This window comes from Arachis stenosperma, chromosome 3 (assembly GCF_014773155.1).
Source record: "Arachis stenosperma cultivar V10309 chromosome 3, arast.V10309.gnm1.PFL2, whole genome shotgun sequence".
NCBI lineage: Eukaryota > Viridiplantae > Streptophyta > Magnoliopsida > Fabales > Fabaceae > Arachis > Arachis stenosperma.
The window spans coordinates 145950191-145971479 of NC_080379.1; positions in this window are offsets into that span (position 1 = coordinate 145950191).

The following is a 21289-nucleotide window of genomic DNA, read 5'->3' on the forward strand; positions in this document are numbered from 1 at the left end:
TGTTCAATTCATCGAACATAGAATTCCAATTATCCTCGATTGGTAAATCGTCTTGCTTCATCACTCGCATAGTATTAAGATTAATTTTCAAAGGCAATATAACATCATGACCATAAACTAATTTATATGATGAAGTATTCGTTGATTCCTGATAAACCACTACTTTATGGTTTATATTGTGTTTAATTGTGTGGTTTTATCATGATCCTTACCCACTTATTCATTAATTTAGCATGCATTTATATTTCCTTCCTGAAATTATTACATGATTGAAAACTCCTTCCTAGAGACTTTTAATTATGCATTTTAATTCTCCTTTATTCCATTCGATGCCGTAATCTGTGTGTTAAGTGTTTCAGGTTTATAGGGCATGAATGAGTTGGAGATTGGAAAGGAAGCTAGCAAAAATGGAAGGAACACGAGAAATTGAGGAGATAACCAGCGAGAAGTGACGCGGCCGCATGGCTCACGCGTTCGCGCGAAAGAGGAGAAATCGCAGTGACGCGGCCGTATGGCTCACATGACCGCGTGGATTGGAAAAGCATAAGTGACGCGAAAGCATGGACGACGCGAACGCGTGGCAGGGAAAAACGCGAATGACGCGTCCGCATGGATGACGCGATCGCGTGACGTGCGCGATCTGCATAATTTGCAGAATTCGCTGGGGGCCATTTTGGACCCTATTTTGACCCAGTTTTTGGCCCAGAACAGCAGACTAGAGCCAGAGAACATGCAGAAACCAGAACAACAATTCATTCTACACAGTTTTAGTTTTAGATCTAGTTTTTACTCCTTCTCTAGGTTTTCTCTCTACACATTCATAATTCTTAGGATTTTATTTTTCTACCACTTTTTGCATTGGGATACTGAGAAGAGTTATTACCTCATCAAGACTTCATCATTCCAGGTCGTTCTCTTTACTTGGCTTTACTCTTCCATGTCCTTTGCTTTGTTTAATTTTACCATTGGAATATTTTTAGGATTATTTAATACAAGGATTACTTTTATTTTTAATTGATTATTTTGATTTTTATTTACAATGTCTTTCTTCAATTCCCTTTCATATGTTATGAATTTTACATTCACAATGAGTGAGTAATTCCCTAACTTGATGGGGAGTTGATTGAAAGGAACCCTTGAGTTGGAAGGCTTAAAAGAAAGATTGTAATTGGGTTTATTGTTGGATTGCCCTCTAGTCACTAACACCAATCCTTTTTAATTAAGTGGGTTGCAACTTGTGAACGGACGTAGCATTCCAACTTGTTTGACTTTCCCTTAGCTAGTAAGAGATAACTAAACAGGATAACCTTTAATTATCAATTAATCTAGAGAGTAATTCAACAATAATGGGGCTTCCAACTAATCAACTCCCAGTCAAGGCTTTTATTTACATTATTCAAATTCTCCAATTTAATTTCCTGTTTACTCAACTCAAACCTTTTTGAAAACATCTGATTAATAAAATAGCACACTTTTCTGTAACTCGTTGGGAGACGACCTGGGATTCATACTCCCAGTATTTTAATTTCAAATTTCTGTGACACCTTTCTAAATGGATAAGTGGATTTCTGGCGAGTTAAGAACTATACTTGCAACGTATATATTTTAATGATTTTTAATTCGCCAATTTCTGCCCGCATCAATTTTTGGCGCCTTTGCCGGGGAGTTGCAATAGAGTGCTAAAGTTATTAATTAGAATTTATTTATTTGCATTTTATTTTATTTTTTGTCACTATGAGCTGTACGTTTCTTTCGTTAAATGACACGTTCACTTCCTGATCCAAGCTTGCCAGTATTTAACCCTGAAATTGAAAGAACTCTTTCACGTATAAGGCAAGCTCGGCGTCGGTGACTCCTCTTTAAGGATGAACCTGAACCGTCGTCCAAGGAAGAAACAAGCTCCCTCTCTACTGATCCAGTTCATTTACGTGCAGGTGACATGGCAGCGCCCAGAAGAGTCACTATCCAGGAGGAAGGAGCCCCTGATTTTACGCTCCAACCATTCCAGGCACACCACCCAGCAGTAGCTGTAGATTTTGAATTAAAGTCTTCACTACTCAACTTGATGCCCAATTTTCATGGCTTACCTGCTCAAGAGCCTATCAAGCATCTTAGGGATTTCCAGACTGCTTGCTCTACTGTTAAGCGTGATGGCACTGATGAAATCTCCATTTTGTTGAAAGCCTTCCCGTTTTCTCTGGAGGAAAAGGCAAGAGAGTGGTACTACACTCAACCCGTAACAACTGTTTCCAACTGGGATACACTTAGGAGAGAGTTTCTGGATAAATTCTTTCCAGCTGAAGTTGCCGATAAGCTAAGCAAGGACATATCTATGATCGTTCAGGATGAATCTGAGACCCTCTATGAATACTTGGAATGCTTTAATAATCTTCGAGACGCATGCCCCCATCATATGATTGACAAGATAGTGTTGCTCAGTTACTTTACACAGGATTTGAAATCTCAAGATAGGACCACACTGGAAGGTGCTAGCAATGGTTCTATGAAAAAGTACAAGACTACGGAAGAAGCATGGCAATTGATCAGCGACTTAGCTGACTCTACTAGGAATCATAGGCAGAGACAAAGTCAGTCAAGAGCTGTTACAGAGGTATCCACTAGTAAAGAGACTGCTGTTATAGCTCAGAGCTTATGTGAAATGACTAACTTGCTGAAGCAGATGCAACTGAATCAACAACAACCTCAGCAAGTTCAGCCTTCTCCACCACAGCACAGCCAGCAGTTGGTTCCATAAAGAGTATGCGGAATCTGTGCAGATTACAGTCACTATACCGATGAATGTCCGCAACTCCAACCAGAAGACAACACTGTAGCAGCCACTTATAACTTTCATGACCGCCCCAATCAAGGGTACAATCAAGGTGGCAACTATAACCAAGGATGGCAGAATAACTCTAACCAAGGTTGGAGAGACAATTCTAACCAGGGTTAGAGGGACAATTATAACAGAGGAGGCAGAGATAATAATGGAAATCAGAGGTGGAATAATAATAACAACTTCAGGTAGCAGAATCAGAATCAGTCCTACAGAGCACCTCATTTAAGACAGCCTCAAGCATCTCAGCAGACTTCTCAGATCACTTACCCCTCTTCCTCTCCTAATGATGAATTACTACAAGCCATTGATCGGAGACAACAAGCCATGGAAAACAACCTTACTTCTACTCTGAATAGTTTGAATTCTACTTTGCAAGCCCTTGTCTCACAGATTGGATCAATGAACAACTCCAACAACCAGTCCTCAAGCTCTGGTGGACTCCCCTCTCAACCATTACCCAACCCAAAGGGTGGCATTAATGTCATCACCCTAAGGTCTGGAACCACACTGCAGAAGAGGAATCACAAGGAGGCAGGCCCACCAAAACACGCCTCAGCTGAAGAGGTAGTAGAAATAGAAAATGTTAAAGAGGAGGAGGACATACAGGACATAGCTGAAGAAGAAGAAGCTCAACCACAGGATGAAGCACCAAAAGGCGCATACACTATAGAAAACACCACTCCTATTCCATTTCCACAACTTGCAAGGAAGCCCAGGAAGCAGTTGGAACCTGATCCCAAAATGGTAGAAATCTTCAAAAAGGTTGAGGTAACTGTTCCCCTTTTTGATGTCATTCAACAGGTACCTAAATATGCAAAGTTTCTAAAAGATCTGTGCATACATAAAGACAAAATTAATGAATTAGAAACTATTCCTTTAGGAAGTTCTATATCTGCTTTAATGGGAAATTTACCTGAAAAGTGTAGTGACCCAGGTCCTTGTATAGTTAGTTGTACTATTGGTGGTGTAGTAATTTATGATTGCATGTGTGATTTAGGAGCATGTGTTAGTATAATGCCTTTATCTGTATATGATGTTTTGAGGCTCCTTCCCTTAAAAAAGTCGGCAGCTCATTTTGTGTTAGCAGATAAAAGCATTATTACAGTGGCTGGAGTTGCTGAAGATGTTTTAGTGAATATTAAAGGGCTCACATTCCCCACTAATTTTTATATCTTGGAGATGCCCCATAATGACTCAGATAAGCCATCATCAATCCTACTTGGGAGACCATTCCTAAAGACATCAAAATTCAAATTGGATGCTTTTTCAGGAACATACTCTTTTGAAATAGATGGCCGAATGGTAATCTTCAATCTGAATGGAGTCATAAACAACCCTCCAGAAGATCGTTCTATCTTCCAGTGTGACATCATAGATGAAATTGTAGCTGAAGTTCATCAGGAAGAGTTTGAGGATAAGTACATAGGACAAGGTCCAAGTTTGGGGAATTCCGAGGACAATGCTGGTACTCTACCATTGCCACCAGTTCCAGATAATCCAGAGCCATACCATGACCAGAAGTTGGACTTGAAACCCCTCCCTCCACACCTCAAATATGCTTACCTTGAGGACCAGCAGAAGTTTTCAGTTATCATTGCACGGGACCTCACTCCTGAACAGGAAGAGTAGTTACTTAGTGTGCTGAGGAAGCACAAGAAAGAAATTGGGTGGAGTTTAGCAGACATAGTAGGCATCAATCCTCAAGTTTGTGAGCACAGGATATTTTTAGAAGAAGGAGCAAGACTTGTTCGTCAACCCCAAAGAAGATTGAACCCCACCATTTTAGAGGTTGTCAAGAAGGAAGTAACCAGACTATTAGAGGCAGGTATTATCTACCCCATCTCAGATAGTGAATGGGTGAGCCCAGTACAAGTGGTGCCCAAGAAGTCTGAAGTAACTACAGTGAAGAATGAGCATGGAGAGCTCATAGCAACCAGAGTACAGAACGCCTGGAGGGTCTGCATTGATTACAGGCATCTCAACCAAGCTACTCGTAAGGATCACTACCCTCTTCCATTCATTGATCAAATGCTAGATCGCCTGTCAGGTAAATCACATTATTGCTTTTTAGATGGTTACACAGGCTATTTCCCGATTCATATAGCTCCTGAGGATCAGGAAAAGACTACCTTTACATGTCCTTTTGGGACTTATGCTTACAAGAGAATGCCCTTTGGCCTGTGCAATGCACCATCCACTTTCCAAAGGTGCATGATGAGTCTTTTTTCTGATCTGATTGAGGACTGTATGGAGGTTTTTATGGATGATTTTAGCGTTTATGGTGATTCTTTTAACCTTTGCTTGGATAGTTTATCTAGAGTATTATATAGATGTGTCAACACGAACCTTGTATTAAATTTTGAAAAATGTCATTTTATGGTTAAACAAGGAATCGTACTGGGACATGTTGTATCTAATACTGGCATTTCTGTAGATCCAACAAAGGTGGATGTTATTTCTAGTTTGCCTTACCCCTCTTCTGTGAGGGAAGTCCGTTCGTTCCTTGGCCATGCAGGTTTTTACAGGAGATTTATTAAGGACTTTAGTAAGGTAGCACTTCCCCTATCCAGATTACTGCAGAAGGATATTGAGTTCGAGTTCAGTGAGGATTGCAAACAAGCGTTTGATAAGCTGAAGACCGACCTGACTCAAGCTCCAATTGTGAGAGGACCAGACTGGAGCCAGCCGTTTGAAATCATGTGCGATGCTTCCAACCATGCAGTAGGAGCAGCGCTGGCTCAGCGTGAAGGTAAGGATCCTTTTGTTATTGCTTATGCGTCTAAGACTTTAGACACTGCCCTGTCCAATTATACTACTACTGAGAAAGAGCTTCTTGCTATTGTTTTTGCTCTGGATAAATTCTGAGCTTATTTACTTGGTACTAGAGTAGTAGTGTATTCGGACCATGCAGCTTTAAAGTATCTATTAGCTAAAAAGGAGTCCAAACCAAGGCTCATACGTTGGATACTGCTATTACAAGAATTTGATTTAGAAATAATGGATAGGAGTGGTAACCAGAATCTAGTGGCAGACCACTTGAGTCGCCTTGAGCACATTAAGGATGATTCTACTCCTATAGATGATAATTTTCCATTTGATAACCTGCAAGCAGTATCTGAGGTAGTCCCTTGGTACGCACATGTAGCTAATTATCTAGTTAGTCGCACATTTCCTCCACACTTTTCTAAGCATCAAAGAGACAAGCTGAAAAGTGAGTCTAAATATTATATATGGGATGACCCATATTTATGGAGATGTAGCGCTGATCAGGTAATTAGACGTTGTGTGCCTCAATTAGAATTCCAGTCCATTTTAGAGGCCTGTCACTCATCTGAGAGTGGAGGACATTTTGGCCCTCAAAGAATAGCTAGAAAGATCTTAGACTGTGGATTCTGGTGGCCTACTCTTTTTAGAGACGCTGCTGAGTTTTGTAAATCTTGTTTCCCATGCCAAAAATTTGGTAATATATCCAGGAGGGATGAGATGCCTCAACAAATTATGCTTTTCTGTGAAATTTTTTATGTTTGGGGCATTGACTTCATGGGTCCATTTCCAAATTCTAATGGCTATTTTTATATATTGTTAGCTGTGGATTACGTTTCCAAATGGGTGGAAGTAATTCCTACCCGCACTGATGATGCTAACACTGTTGTTTTCTTTGTGAGAAACCATATTATTTGCCGCTTTGGATCACCACGAGCAATCGTGAGCGATCAAGGCACCCATTTTTGTAACAGGAGACTAACAGGATTAATGAAGAAGCATGGGATAATTCATAAGATTGCAACAACATACCATCCTCAGACTAATGGGCAAGCCGAGGTGTCAAACAGAGAGATAAAGCGTATCTTGCAGAAGATAGTCAAACCTCATCGAAAAGACTGGAGCACCAGGCTACAAGATGCACTATGGGCATATAGGACAGCATATAAAACACCCATTAAGATAAGTCATTTCTGCTTAGTTTATAGAAAAGCTTGTCATCTCCTAGTTGAAGTAGAGCACATAGCCTTTTGGGCAGTTAAGGAGTGCAACATAGGAATTGAGAAAGCCGGAGTTGAAAGGAAGTTGCAACTGCAAGAACTGAAGAGCCTTCGCCTAGAAGCTTATGAGAACTCAAGAATATACAAGGAGAAGATGAAGGCTGTACATGATCAGCACATCAAGAGAAAAGAGTTTCAGCCTGGGGATTTAGTCCTCCTTTACAAATCTCGACTGAGGCTCATGCCAGGCAAGTTGAGATCAAGATGGGAAGGTCCATACAGAGTAGAGAAGGCCGAACCATACGGAGTTTATCACCTAAGCCATCCTTTAAGCTCTGAACTTATCAAAGTTAATGGACAACGTCTGAAGCTGTACCATGGCGAGAAGATGCAGAAAAATAAAGAGCTTGAGATCTTCCTCTTGGATTATTAGTTAATCTTTCTTGGGTTGTTGAGTTCTACTCCAACTTCCACCTGCCGACTCTGCAGTCCGTCTATTTACGCCAGAAGCAAGTCCCCATTACAGAAGAGGCCATACAGCAAGCCTTAGATCTCCCACCTGCTCCAGAAGGATTGGACGCCTTTCAGAAAGCCGCAATCAAGCGCCAGGCATACACCTTTGACTGGGATGCTGTTCTCAGAGTTATCGCTCGACCTGGCAGTAAATGGATCTTCGGATACCATCGTTCCCGTCCTAAGGGAATCTCAGCTTCTGCACTCACCTTACAGGCTCACGTATGGGCACAGATTATGTCCCATTACGTCTTCCCGAGTACTCATGAGTCCTCCTTCACAGCAGACATGGCCGTTCTACTATGGTGCATCCTCACAGACCAGCCTCTTAATTTACCAAGACATATCCGGAATGCTATAGAACATGTGCAGATCGCGGGCAACCTACCTTTTCCCGCATTGGTCTCTTATCTTATCTCAGCAGCCGGAGTATCCTACAGAGCTGGAGACACCAAAGCCATTCTTCCACGGGATGATCAGTATGTCCCTAACGGGAGATATCTCAGGCCACAACTTGCCACTATCAGCCAGTCCACAGAGGATGCTGCAGCTCCTCCCCCATCTACTAGTCAGCTGCTGCATCAACTACTGAAGCGGTTGGACCAACACGAAAAGAAAGCTAAGCTCCGAGAGCGCCGCAACCACCGCCGTTTCAAATACCTCAAGGAGCTACTTACAGGCAATCACATACTCGACAGTGGAGACACTGCCACCAGTCCACCATTGTTCCTGACAGATGGCACCGAGAACGGTGCAAAGCCTTAAGTGTAGGGAGGTCGGTCAGTACCTGACTTCCGGAGGTAATTTCTCTTCCCTAGCACCAATAAATTAGGATATTTTAGTTAGATTTTCTTTCTTTTATAGAATAGGATAAATTGCATAGTAATAGGTTAGTTGCATGCATATTCTACTTAATTGAAAAGACAATAAGTTTCTTCTAAGACTCTATCTTTGGAACAAAATTTCACTAATTTTAATTAAAAATATTTTTTTATGATAAATCTGCTCGAAGTTGTATTTGGAACATGATGTTTGAGCTAAAGAACACACAACCTGTGAAGATTTGAGCCTTTATGCATGGTTACATTATTTAACCATAATTATTTTATTCTTGTGTGTTTACTTCTCTATGATTGTAATCTATATTTTGTTTCATCCTATATGTCCAATATTTATTATGTTTGTATGCTTGCATATGATTGAGGCCATTATTTGTTTAAACTCACTTATCCAAATTAAGCATACCCTTTTCAATTACCTTTGTTAACCACTTTGAGCCTTTAAATCCCATTTGTTTCATATTTTACCACATTACTAGCCTTAAGCGGAAAAACAATTGTATATCCCAAATTGAATCTTTGGTTAGCTTAAGATAGAATTGTGTATGCTAGTTAAGTATGGGAAATTGTGGGAACAAAAGTATTAAGGGAATGTGTCATGATAATACAATGGGAATTTAGATACCTACTCATGTGAAACTATAAGAAGTAAAAATCTATGTGCATTGACAAGCTATGTTTATTTTTATGTCTATATTAAAAAAAATTTCAATAAATAAATAAGGGGACAAAATTACCCCAATGCTGAATTAAGAATTCAAAGATCAATGCACATATGATAAAACAAACAAAAAAATTGATACATGAGTATGGAATGTAAAAGGGAATTCTGGGTAGCTAGGTATGAATTCTAAGGTTATATAAAGTATATAGGTTGGGTTAAAGCTTGGGTTAATTAAAGATTCAATTTATAAGCTCACTTAACCATATATGTATCCCTACCCTTACCTTGGCCCCATTACAACATTAAAAATACCTCATGATGTTTGCATTGGTATATTAACTGTTGTTGATTGGTTAGGAGAAGAACAAAAGTTAGAGAGCATGATTAGAGAAGGATAGAGTGATTATCCTATACACTAGAGAGATTAGAGCGTACATACATCATCAGTGAGGGTTCAATGCTTGAATTTTCATGTTCCCTGCTTTCATGAGCTATCTTCTTGCACTTTTATCTGTCTTACTGTATAATGGTAGAATTAGTGAACTTTGATTTGTAATTGTTTTGAAGAGCTTATTTACTTTTGATCAAGTGGGCAAGAATCATATAGTTGCATTCATATATATAGGTTGCATTGCATTGCATGAGTTTCTACATGTTCATACTTATTTATCTTATCTCCTTTAGTTAAGCATGAGGACATTCTAATGTTTACGTGTGGGGAGGTTGATAAACCACTACTTTATGGTTTATATTGTGTTTAATTGTGTGGTTTTATCATGATCTTTACCCACTTATTCATTAATTTAGCATGCATTTATATTTCCTTCCTGAAATTATTACATGATTGAAAACTGCTTCCTAGAGACTTTTAATTATGCATTTTAATTCTCCTTTATTCCATTCGATGCCGTAATCTGTGTGTTAAGTGTTTCAAGTTTTATAGGGCATGAATGAGTTGGAGATTGGAAAGGAAGCTAGCAAAAATGGAAGGAACACGAGAAATTAAGGAGATAACCAGCGAGAAGTGACGCGGCCGCATGGCTCACGCGTTCGCGCGAAAGAGGAGAAATCGCAATGACGCGGCCGCATGGCTCACGCGACCGCGCAGATTGAAAAAGCACAAGTGACGCGAAAGCGTGGACGACGCGAACTCATGGCAGGGAAAAACGCGAATGACGCGTCCGCATGGATGACGCGATCGCGTGACGTGCGCGATCTGCATAATCTGCAGAATTCGCTGGGGGCCATTTTGGACCCTATTTTGACCCAGTTTTCGGCCCAGAACAGCAGACTAGAGCCAGAGAACATGCAGAAACCAGAACAACAATTCATTCTACACAGTTTTAGTTTTAGATCTAGTTTTTACTCCTTCTCTAGGTTTTCTCTTTACGCATTCATAATTCTTAGTATTTTATTTTTCTACACATTTTGCATTGGGATACTGAGAAGAGTTATTACCTCATCAAGACTTCGTCATTCCAGTTCGTTCTCTTTACTTGGCTTTACTCTTCCATGTCCTTTGCTTTGTTTAATTTTATCATTGGAATATTTTTAGGATTATTTAATACAAGGATTACTTTTATTTTTAATTGATTATTTTGATTTTTATTTACAATGTCTTTTTTCAATTCTCTTTCATATGTTATGAATTTTACATTCACAATGAGCGAGTAATTTCCTAACTTGATGGGGAGTTGATTGAAAGGAACCCTTGAGTTGGAAGGCTTAAAAGAAAGATTGTAATTGGGTTTATTGTTGGATTGCCCTCTAGTCACTAACACCAATCCTTTTTAATTAAGTGGGTTGCAACTTGTGAACGGACGTAGCATTCCAACTTGTTTGACTTTCCCTTAACTAGTAAGAGATAACTAAACAGGATAACCTTTAATTATCAATTAATCTAGAGAGTAATTCAACAATAATGGGGCTTCCAACTAATCAACTCCCAGTCAAGGCTTTTATTTACATTATTCAAATTCTCCAATTTAATTTCCTGTTTACTCAACTCAAACCTTTTTGAAAACATCTGATTAATAAAATAACACACTTTTCTGCAACTCGTTGGGAGACGACCTGGGATTCATACTCCCAGTATTTTAATTTCAAATTTCTGTGACACCTTTCTAAATTGATAAGTGGATTTCTAGCGAGTTAAGAACTATACTTGCAACGTATATATTTTAATGATTTTTAATTCGCCAATTTCTGCCCGCATCAATTCCCTTGGATAATTCCAATATACCCAAAGAACTTGATTTAATGTCTCATGCCAACTAGGCGACTTCCTACGAACATGTTTCTTAATTAAATTGATCAAAATATTATTTGCAGCCTCAACCTGGCCATTTGCCTATGCGTAATATGGGGTCAAAGTCACCATCTTTATATTCTTCAACGCCGCAAAATTACTTATATGTCGACCAGTAAACATTGTACCCTAATCTGTACTTAAAGCCTGAGAAATTCCAAAATGATGTACTATATTTTCCTTGTTAAAATCGATAATCTCATTTTGACCAACTTCCTTTAAAGGAATAGCATCCTCCCACTTGGTAAAATAATCAATTGCTACCAAAATGAATTTATGATTTTTTGACGATGGTGGATGGATCAAACCAATCAAATCTAAAATCCACCCCCCTAAACGGCCAATGCTTAATTATCGAATACAATTCAGCAACAGGTATTTGTTATATTACACCATGTTTCTGACACTCTTGACATGTCTTTGCATGCTCAATACAATCTTTGATCATGGTCATCCAAAACACTCAATCACGTCGTAATACCCATTTTATTCTTTTTCCAGCTTGATGCGCTCCACAAATACCATTATGAACCTCTCCAAGAGCGATTATTGCTTCAGACTTGCTCAAACATCTCATAAGAATTCCCTCGACACCTTTTCTATATAACTCATCTCCTAACATCACAAAGTTCATTGCCTTTAATCTTATTTTTTGATCAACTTGGACATTTAGATTCTCTAAATACATAGCAATTGACTTTCTCCAATCATTATCATCTCGATCCTCGATAGCAAAAATTTCACGCTCCTCAATAGGGACACGAATTTGTTTTACTTTTACCAATTTCTCTAGAGTCTTACGAAAATCTTTATAACTTGAAGCAATTTGAGCTAACTCATTTGCTTTTTCACTCTGAATTTTTAGAATATGTGTTAATATCACCTTTCAAAATGACACCAATAATTCCAATGCCATCAATAAATACTTTTACAATAAGAATCTCCAAAAACCTAAACATCTTGTGTGCCTTTACTAATCAATATCTCCAGTCCTAATATTAAAGTCTCATACTCAAACACATTATTCGAACATGAATATTTTAACTCAAAGAAAACTTTCGATGAAATTCCATTTGGAGTTATAATCAAAATTCCAACGCCAGCCGTATTTTTGTGTTTAAAACCATTAAAATATAACTTCCAAGGCTCAACTTCAACAACACTTACCTCGTGATCATTTTCCCCTGGTCATGAAGATTATCTGGTCTATCAACCAGGATATCTACAATAACTTGACCTTTAACAGCCTTAGCAGGAATATACTGTAAATCAAATTCAATTAAAGCAAGCATCTGCTTACCTATTCGACCACATAACACTGAGTAAGACAACATATATTTGACAAGATTAGTTTGTGCAATAACTTGAATAGTCTTTGTGATTATGTAACACTTAAACTTAGTACAAGCATAATAAAGCGATAAACATAACTTTTCGATAGGAGAATATCTTGTCTCGATATTAGAAAGAACCTTGCTCAAATAATAAATTGCTCTTTCATTACCATCATCATCTTGAGCAAGCATACACCTAATTGTATTCATTGAAGTTGCAATATATAATTTTAATGGCTCATATGGTCGAACCGTAGTCATAATTGGTGCATTAGAAAGATAAGTTTTTATTAATTCAAAAGCCTCTTGGTTATCTTGGGTCCAAACATACTCTAAAGCATCTCTTAATTTCACCAAAGAAAAAAATATCCGAGTTCGACAAGATAAATTCAAAATAAATCTTCGTAAAAAACTAATTGTTTCTAAAAAGGATTGAACCTCTTTTTTCGATTTTGGAGGTGATAATTCTAAAATGGATTTATCTTTGTTTTGGTCAATTACAATTCCCTTCTTTTGAACCACAAAACCTAAAAATTTTCCAGCTGACACGCCAAATATAATGACCAGCATTTTCGAAAAAATCTAAATATAAATAAGTTATAATTTATTCTATTAATTGGAGTTTTTTATTTTTAAAAAATAATTTATTAAGAATAAATAAATTAATTTTAGATTATTAAAGTTTAATTTAACTATAATTTATTCTATTAATTTGAACTATTTCTTAGAAATGATGTCATTAGACAAAATTAAATTGATTTTTATAATTATTATCATCATTTGAATTTGGATAAATTAAATTTATTATATAATTTTTTTATAATAAGATATTTTACATAATTAATTTTATGATAACTAAAGTTTAAATAAATTAATATTTTTATATAATTTTTATTATAACAAGATATTTCGAAAAAGGATAAAATTGTTATTATTATTATTATATTATTATTATTATTATTATTATTATTATTATTATTATTATTATTATTATTATTTCTTTACCCGCTTTGATTTTAACCCTTAAAATAAAGTTAGTTAATATTATTATTAAGTTCAAAATTTGTCGGTATGAATAAATATCGATATTTTTCGGTGAACTTAACTTTGCTAATATTTTATCGTATATCTTTTATCATTATGTTACTAATGTCATTTATATTAGTAACTCATATATTATATATATATATATATATATTATTTGTATTTTAATATATCCAACTTTCATAGTTATCTATTTAAAATATTTATAACTTGAATCGCTAACTCAGCAGGTTAAATGAGTGACACGTGGCTTTAATGACACTTACCCCTTTATTAATTCCATCACATCATCATCTTTCTTCTTTCTTTTCTTTTCAACGGAACCAAGACAAAACTAAAACAAAACAAAAGGGAGGGAGCCATGAGTGAGAGAGAACGAGAAGTCATGGAAGCTATAATCTTTGGTGTTCAATTTCTTGAGTTTTGTAAATTCAAAAAAAATCTAATACGATTAAAGTATTCGTATTTTCCTCCTCTTCACGTTGATGTCACTTTTATTCGGGAGAAGTCGCCAAAGGAAGCCGCTGAACCTTCCATAGCCGCAGTCGTGAAGAGCGTCACCGTCGAGCTGCCACGAGAAGAGTAAGACGAGATAAAGATAAAGTACGCGATGAGGAAGAGAAGAATATGTGGTGATTTTCTTCACCGCTGTTGCAGCCACCGGAGCCATCAGGAGATGCTGCCGTTGCTATTTGAGGCTGACCGAAAGAGTAGAGGTGACGGTGACGCTGCTGCGTGTAATGGTGGAAATAGGCCAGGCGGCCTGCCAGGGACCTGTAGCCTGGCCTGTGTTTGGTCTGACTTGGCCTGACCTGATAGAAAATAGACCCAGACTCAAGCTATTAAAAAAGCCTATATTCTTTAAAAAGTCAGGCCTAGGCGTTTGAAATAGCCTGTTGGACCTGTCAGGCTAGCCTGAGCCTGCAAATATATATATATATATATATATATATATATATATATATATATATATATATATATATATATATATATATATATATATATATATATTGGAAGGATTTGATATTGGGTCTTCGATCATATAAAAATACCTTTATCAACTAAACCATTTGTCTCTTTAATTATACATGTGTATTTTTATTTTCTTAATATCTTTAATCTTTGATGTTAGAATATCAAAAGTCAATCAAATAAAATAATTCTAAAAATTTTTCCTCCACATTAATAAAGAAATAAACATACACACGGTCATTTTCTCTTTCCTTCTCTACTTTACACGCTCTTCTACCAGACTACCATCCTCTTCATCTTCTCTTCCTTTGACTGTACGTATTTCTTCTTTTTTCTCACGTCATTATTTTTTATTTTATTATTTTTTATATTTATTGTCATAATGTTAATTATTTTTTCATCAATTAGGGTTTTATTCTGTCAAAGATCTTCTTTTAAGTTCGATTCTTTTGTTTGTGTTGTGATATTATTTCTATTTTTTTGAATATAAAATTTTATCAATTTTTTTCTTCATTAAAAGGTTCTCACTTTATGCCACTGATATGATGAAAGTAAAAAAAAATCATGAGATAATGTTGTCTGTTAAATTTTGTTTAAGCATTACAATAGACTTTAGAAATGGCTGAATCTGTAATTCCAAGTAATCCATTGGCTAATTCTATTTCTTTAAATGGAGAAGAAATTAACCGGTCAGTACCAACAATGCCAACAACAGATATTGGCCAATTTTATTATTTTATATTTTATAATTTAAAAAATTAAATTACATTTTAAGCTTAATTATTATTAAAAAAATAGACCTATTGACAGGATTTAGGCCAGGCCAGATTTAACAACAGATCAGGTTCAGTACTCATTAAAAAGCTTATACCAGGCTACAGGCCAGGCTAAGGCCAATATACTCTATTATAGGCCTGGCTTATTAAGAATAAAGACTGGCCTGGCCTGGCCTGTTTTTAACTCTAGCTGCGCGTGACAACAAAAGGCTGCATTGTCATCGAAGCTCTCTGTCGCTGTTGTTGGACAAGAGAAATAAGGTTTCTAGATGTGTTTGGTTTTATAGGTTTGACTATTTGAGGTTGAGGCGCTTTTCTTAAACTTAATTTACTTTTAAAGAATTGTTATAAGTTTATATTAATGCGAAAAATGTATGTTTATGATTTTCGTAAGTCTTATGGACTGAATTGAGTAGCTTGGAATAAATGTAATTACTTGCCTAGTTGGTTGTTGTTGAATTGATTTTTCTTGAATTATTGGAAGGGATTTAAAACCGGAATTTAGTTTAACTTTGGAAATGTATTAATTTTAGAAAAGATTTAATATTGAAATTTAGTTTGGTATTGAACCCGATTTGATATCGGAATTTAGTTTAAAACATTTTTTAAAAGGATTTGATATTTGAAAATAGTTTGATTATTGAAAATAGTTTGCTATTTAAAAATGATTGAGAAGGGTTTGAGGAATGTTTGGATGGGATCCTTGAAAGGTGGCAAAGTCCAAATTTTAGAGGAGATGCTGCCCAAATTTTTATAAAAATTGGAGACTTCGTTTGAAATTATTTTTTTAAAAGATTTGGATTTAAGGATTATATGGTTTGATTTTAGTTATTAAGAAAATGATTACATTTTGAGTTTAATTTATTTAGAAAAGAATGAAGTATGTTTTGGGTTGGGATTGTTAATGGACGGAATAGGAGGTGTGATGATGATGATTGAATTTGAATGAAGGATAATGAGGGTTGATTTTAATTATGAATATTGAATGAATGTAAATGAATGATAATAAATTTGAGAATGAGTAAGGTATGGTTAATGGAAATGATGATATTGATGAGTTGGATGTGGAGAAGGTGGTAGGGTGCTAATCCCTCGATCTGTTCTCCCGCAATCTTTATGATTGTGATGAGTTGGATGTACGGAAGGTGGTAGGGCACAAATCCCTCAATTCATTCTCCCACAGTCTTTGTGAATTGTATTTTGTGGGATGTGAGGAAGGTGGTAGGACACTAATCCTTCGATGTTTTCTCTCACACTCTATCTCTCTCTGTTTGCAAGGTGGTAGGACACTAATCCCTCGATCGGTATGGCACGGCCTTACTAAGGGAAGGTGGTAAGGCACTAATTCCTCAATTTATTTCCCCTGGTGTCTGCCTCTAGGAGAAGGTGATAGGGCACTAGTTCCCTGATGTTATGCCTCCTGAAGATGTGCAGACGAGAGACGGCATCCGGGTCAGCTGCCGGAATATGTTGGGTTCTGGCAGTATAACCGACACGTGAGTTCAAGGCCAGTAGGACAGACATGCATCATGTTATATTTGTTTGTTTTGTTTGGGTGGGCTTAAGTGTTTTGATTTGCCTATCTGATGAATTCTATTTAACTAGTAACTGTGATACTTGTTGTAACTACTCTTTAAATGTGTTTGCCTTGTATTTGTTTGTGCTTGTGATTGATTTTTTTTTTGAAGTATTGGTGGTGAATTGATGATAGCAGTGATTTGTTTTGAATTGGGTCGGAGGTCGAGTTGATTTAATTGGGCCGGAGGCCAAGTTGATTTGATTTAGGCCAGAGGCCGGGATTAGTTGGATGAGTGGTAAGCTTGTTTGAAATGGTTTCTTAGTAAGCGGTAAAACATATGGAATGTTATTTTGTGTGAAATTTTATAAGAAAAATAATAGTTTTAGATTTGCATAATGAACTGACGATCACTGCGACTGAAAATAGTTTTATTTAAAATTTCTTCTTATAACAATTCTTAAACCCTCTGCTGAGAACTAGCGAGGATGATGTTCTCACCCCTACAAACTTCTCTTGTCAGGACCGACGAGGAAGCTTGCGGAGTTTTTGTTAAGTTCCTAGATGCGCTGCTTCTGTTTGTATACACATGTTATAGATTTTCCTTGCCTTTATTATTATAATTTTGTAAGAGAGATAGGAGTTGTATGTTTTGTATATATATTATATTTCTAAGCTACTTATATAAGAAGTTTTGTATATATGTACATGCTTGTTTGCTTTCAAGAAAAAGTATCTCCGGTTTTCAAAAGAATAGTTTATACGGTCTCGAGTTTGCAAAGGGTCATATTTTATTAAGTATATGGAAGTCATCGTAATACTTCTCACTATCAGAGTGGCGCAGACGGAAGCATGACATTCTGGTAGTAAAAATGTTATATTATGGTATCAGAGCATTTCGTTCCTGTTAGAGCCTTGGGAATATACTGGCTATCCTTCACTACATACTCTGAGTGTCTGTCGTGCAATAAAACTTGTCTTAATGACAAGAGTTAGAGTTTCACATGCATGATTGTCTATTGATTAATGCTGTTAGTTGACTGTTGCACCCTCATGGTATTAGGTCTAGCCAACTTAATACTGATGATTTGTGTATATGAAAGCACTAATGGATTGTCATAGACGAAATAGAATTAATATGTTATGAGAATAACAGGTTTTGGAAACATTAGAGGTGATTTTTCACGATTAACTCGGTTTTGAATCGCAATACCTGTTTGTATCCTATGACTTGGTACACCGTCCTTTCTTTTATAATCGCATTGAAGTCCTTTGTTCGGATTTCTTTCCTAAAAAGTGATTTGCTTATTTTTCAATATTATTCCTTTGTTCGCATGTATCATTGCTTGACCTTGTTTGTAAATATCTGTTTGAGTCTTCTGAACTATCTCTCTTTGTTATTGTTTATACTTCTTTTCATGAATCTTGTACTATTTGATATGATCTTGAATTCATTCTCGCGCAACAAACGATCATCGAATCATCTTGTAACTTCTACTTCACATCACACTTTTCTCTTATATTCAAATTATACGAGTTCTTGTTATTTGGAAATTATATATGCCAAAACTTTTTGTTTTTTCCCTAATGTGTTCAAAATTAAAGTTAGTTTAAATTTCTTCCATCTTGTATTAATTTTCAAGGACGAAAATTTTTGTAAGGTGGGTAGAATATAACGACTTGCATTTTCAAAAAAAAATCTAAATATAAATAAGTTATAATTTATTTTATTGATTGGAACTCCTTAGTTTTAGAAACTAATTTACTAAGAATAATTAAATTGATTTTATGATTATTAAAGTTTAACTTGATTATGATTTATTCTATAAATTTGAACTATTTCTTAGAAATTATTTCATTAGACAAAATTAAATTAATTTTTATAATTATTATTATCATTTGAATTTGGATAAATTAAGGTTATTATATAATTTTTCTACAACAAGATATTTTACATAATTGATGTTATGATAACTAAAGTTTAAATATATTAGAATTTTTATATGATTTTTATTATAACAAGATATTTCGGGAAAGGATGAAATTATTATTATTAAAATAAAGTTTAGTAAATATTATTATTAAGTTCGAAATCTGCCGGTATGAGTAAATATCGGTACTCTTCGATGAACTTAACTTTACTAATATTTCATCATATATCTTTTATTATTATGTTACTAATGTCGTTTATATTAGTAACTCATACATACATACATACATACATATATATATATATATATATATATATATATATATATATATATATATATATATTTATAAGTTGAATAGCTGACTCAGCAGCTTAAACGAGTGACACGTGGCCTTAATCACACTCGCCCCTTTATTAATCCCATCATATCATCATCTTCCTTCTTTCTTTTCTTTTCAACGGAACCAAGACAAAACAAAAGGGAAGGAGCCATGAGTGAGAGAGAACGAGAAGCAATGGAAGCTATAATCTTCTGCATTTGATTTTTTGAGTTTCGTAGCTTCGATAAAAAATATAATACAATTAAAGTGTTCGTATCTTCCTCCTCTTTACGTTGACGTCACTTTCGTTCGGGAGAAGTCACCGAAGAGAGCCACTAAACCTTCCATAGCCGCAGTTATGAGGAGCGTCACTGTCGAGCTGCCGCGTAAAAAGTCAGATAAGATAGAGAGAGAGAGAGTACACAATGGAGATGAGGGAAAGGTGTGGTAGGGTACTAATCCCCCGATGTTATGCCTCTTGGAGATGCATAGTCGAAAGACGGCATCTAGGTTAGCTACTGGAATGTGTCGGGTTCTGGCAGTATAGCTGACACGTGAGCTCACGGCCAGTAGGACAGGCATGCATCATGTTATATTTGTTTGCTTTGTTTGGGTGTGCTTAAGTATTTTGATTTGTCTATCTGATAAATTCTGTTTAACTGGTAATTGTGATATTTACTATAACTATTCTTTAAATGTGTTTGTCTTGTATTTATTTGTGCTTGTGATTGATTTCTATTTTGAAGTATTGGTCGTGGATTGATGATACGGTGGCTTGTTTTGAATTGGCCAGAGGTCGAGTTAATTTAATTGGACCAGAGACCGAGTTGATTTGATTTAGGTCAGAGGCCGGGATTGTTGGATCAGTGGTAAGCTTGTTTGAATGGTTTCTTAGTAAGCGGTAAAATATATGAAATATTTTTTTATGTGAAATTATATAAGAAAAATATAAGTTTTAGATTTATAATGAACAAACGATCTGAAAATAGTTTTATTTAAAATATCTTCTTATAATAATTCTTAAACCCTTTACTGAGAACCAGCGATGACGATATTCTCACCCCTATAGACTTCTTTTTTCAGGACCGACGAAGAAGCTTGCAGACAGTAGCGGAGCTTGAAATAAAATTTTGGGGGGGCCAGATAGAAGATAATTGCCAAAATATTTTTTATATGGACCCCATTTAAGATAAGCTTGTCTAACCTCATTTCTCTGATTTGGGTGGCATTGCCAAATTTAAAGCCGTTTTTCAGTGTCTCGTTCTAAAGAATTAAGGTCAAACTCATCAGATGCAACTCTTTAAACATTTGAAGGTTGTATCTCACTTTTTTCGTGATTCATTAAAGTAGAAGAACTATTTACAGGGGTTGATATTGTAAAAATTATATGTTCTCCTTCTTGAATATTAGCCTTCCTCTTAAAAATGCATCAATTCTTTGATTTTTCATGATTATTTTATATAAAAGTTTGAATATATATCCTGTAAAATATGTAAAAAAAAAATTAGAAGGATAAATATTAAAATTTATAATATTTATTGAATTTTTTATCAATTTATACAAATACAATAATATCAATACTTATTGAATATTCTAATATTTTTTATCATATAAAAAATTAAATTAAATAAAAATTAAAATATATAATAATATTAAATTACATAAATAAAAATACCTAATTTTTTATATTTGAACTCAAAGATAGAAGGAGTGTTACTTATTGAATAGAGAACTGCGAAATGCAAATACACTTAGTTCAGTCCAAATTCAACAACGTTTGAATGTTTAAAACTAAAAACTATTGTGCAATAAAAGCAAGAGATGAAGATTGAACTTTGATATTTTAAGTCATAGTAAAGTATTTGAGCCAACTGAACTATTTTTTATTTTCTGAAAAAGTACTACTAATTTTTTTAACAAAAGTTTGGGGGGCCATGGCCCCCTCTTGTCTTAACTAAGCTCCGCCCCTGACTTGCAGAGTTTTGGTTAAGTTCCTAGATGCGTTGCTTCTGTTTGTATACATATGTTATAGAGTTTCCTTGCTTTTATTCTTATAATCTTGTAATAGGGATAGGAGTTATATGTTTTGTATGTATATTATATTTATAAGCTACTTATGTAAGAAGTTTTGTATATATGTACATGCTTGTTTTCTTTCAAGAAAAAGTATCTCCGGTTTTTAAAAGAATAGTTTATACGGTCTCGAGTTTTGTAAAGGGTCATATTTTATTAAGTATATGGAAGTCGTCGT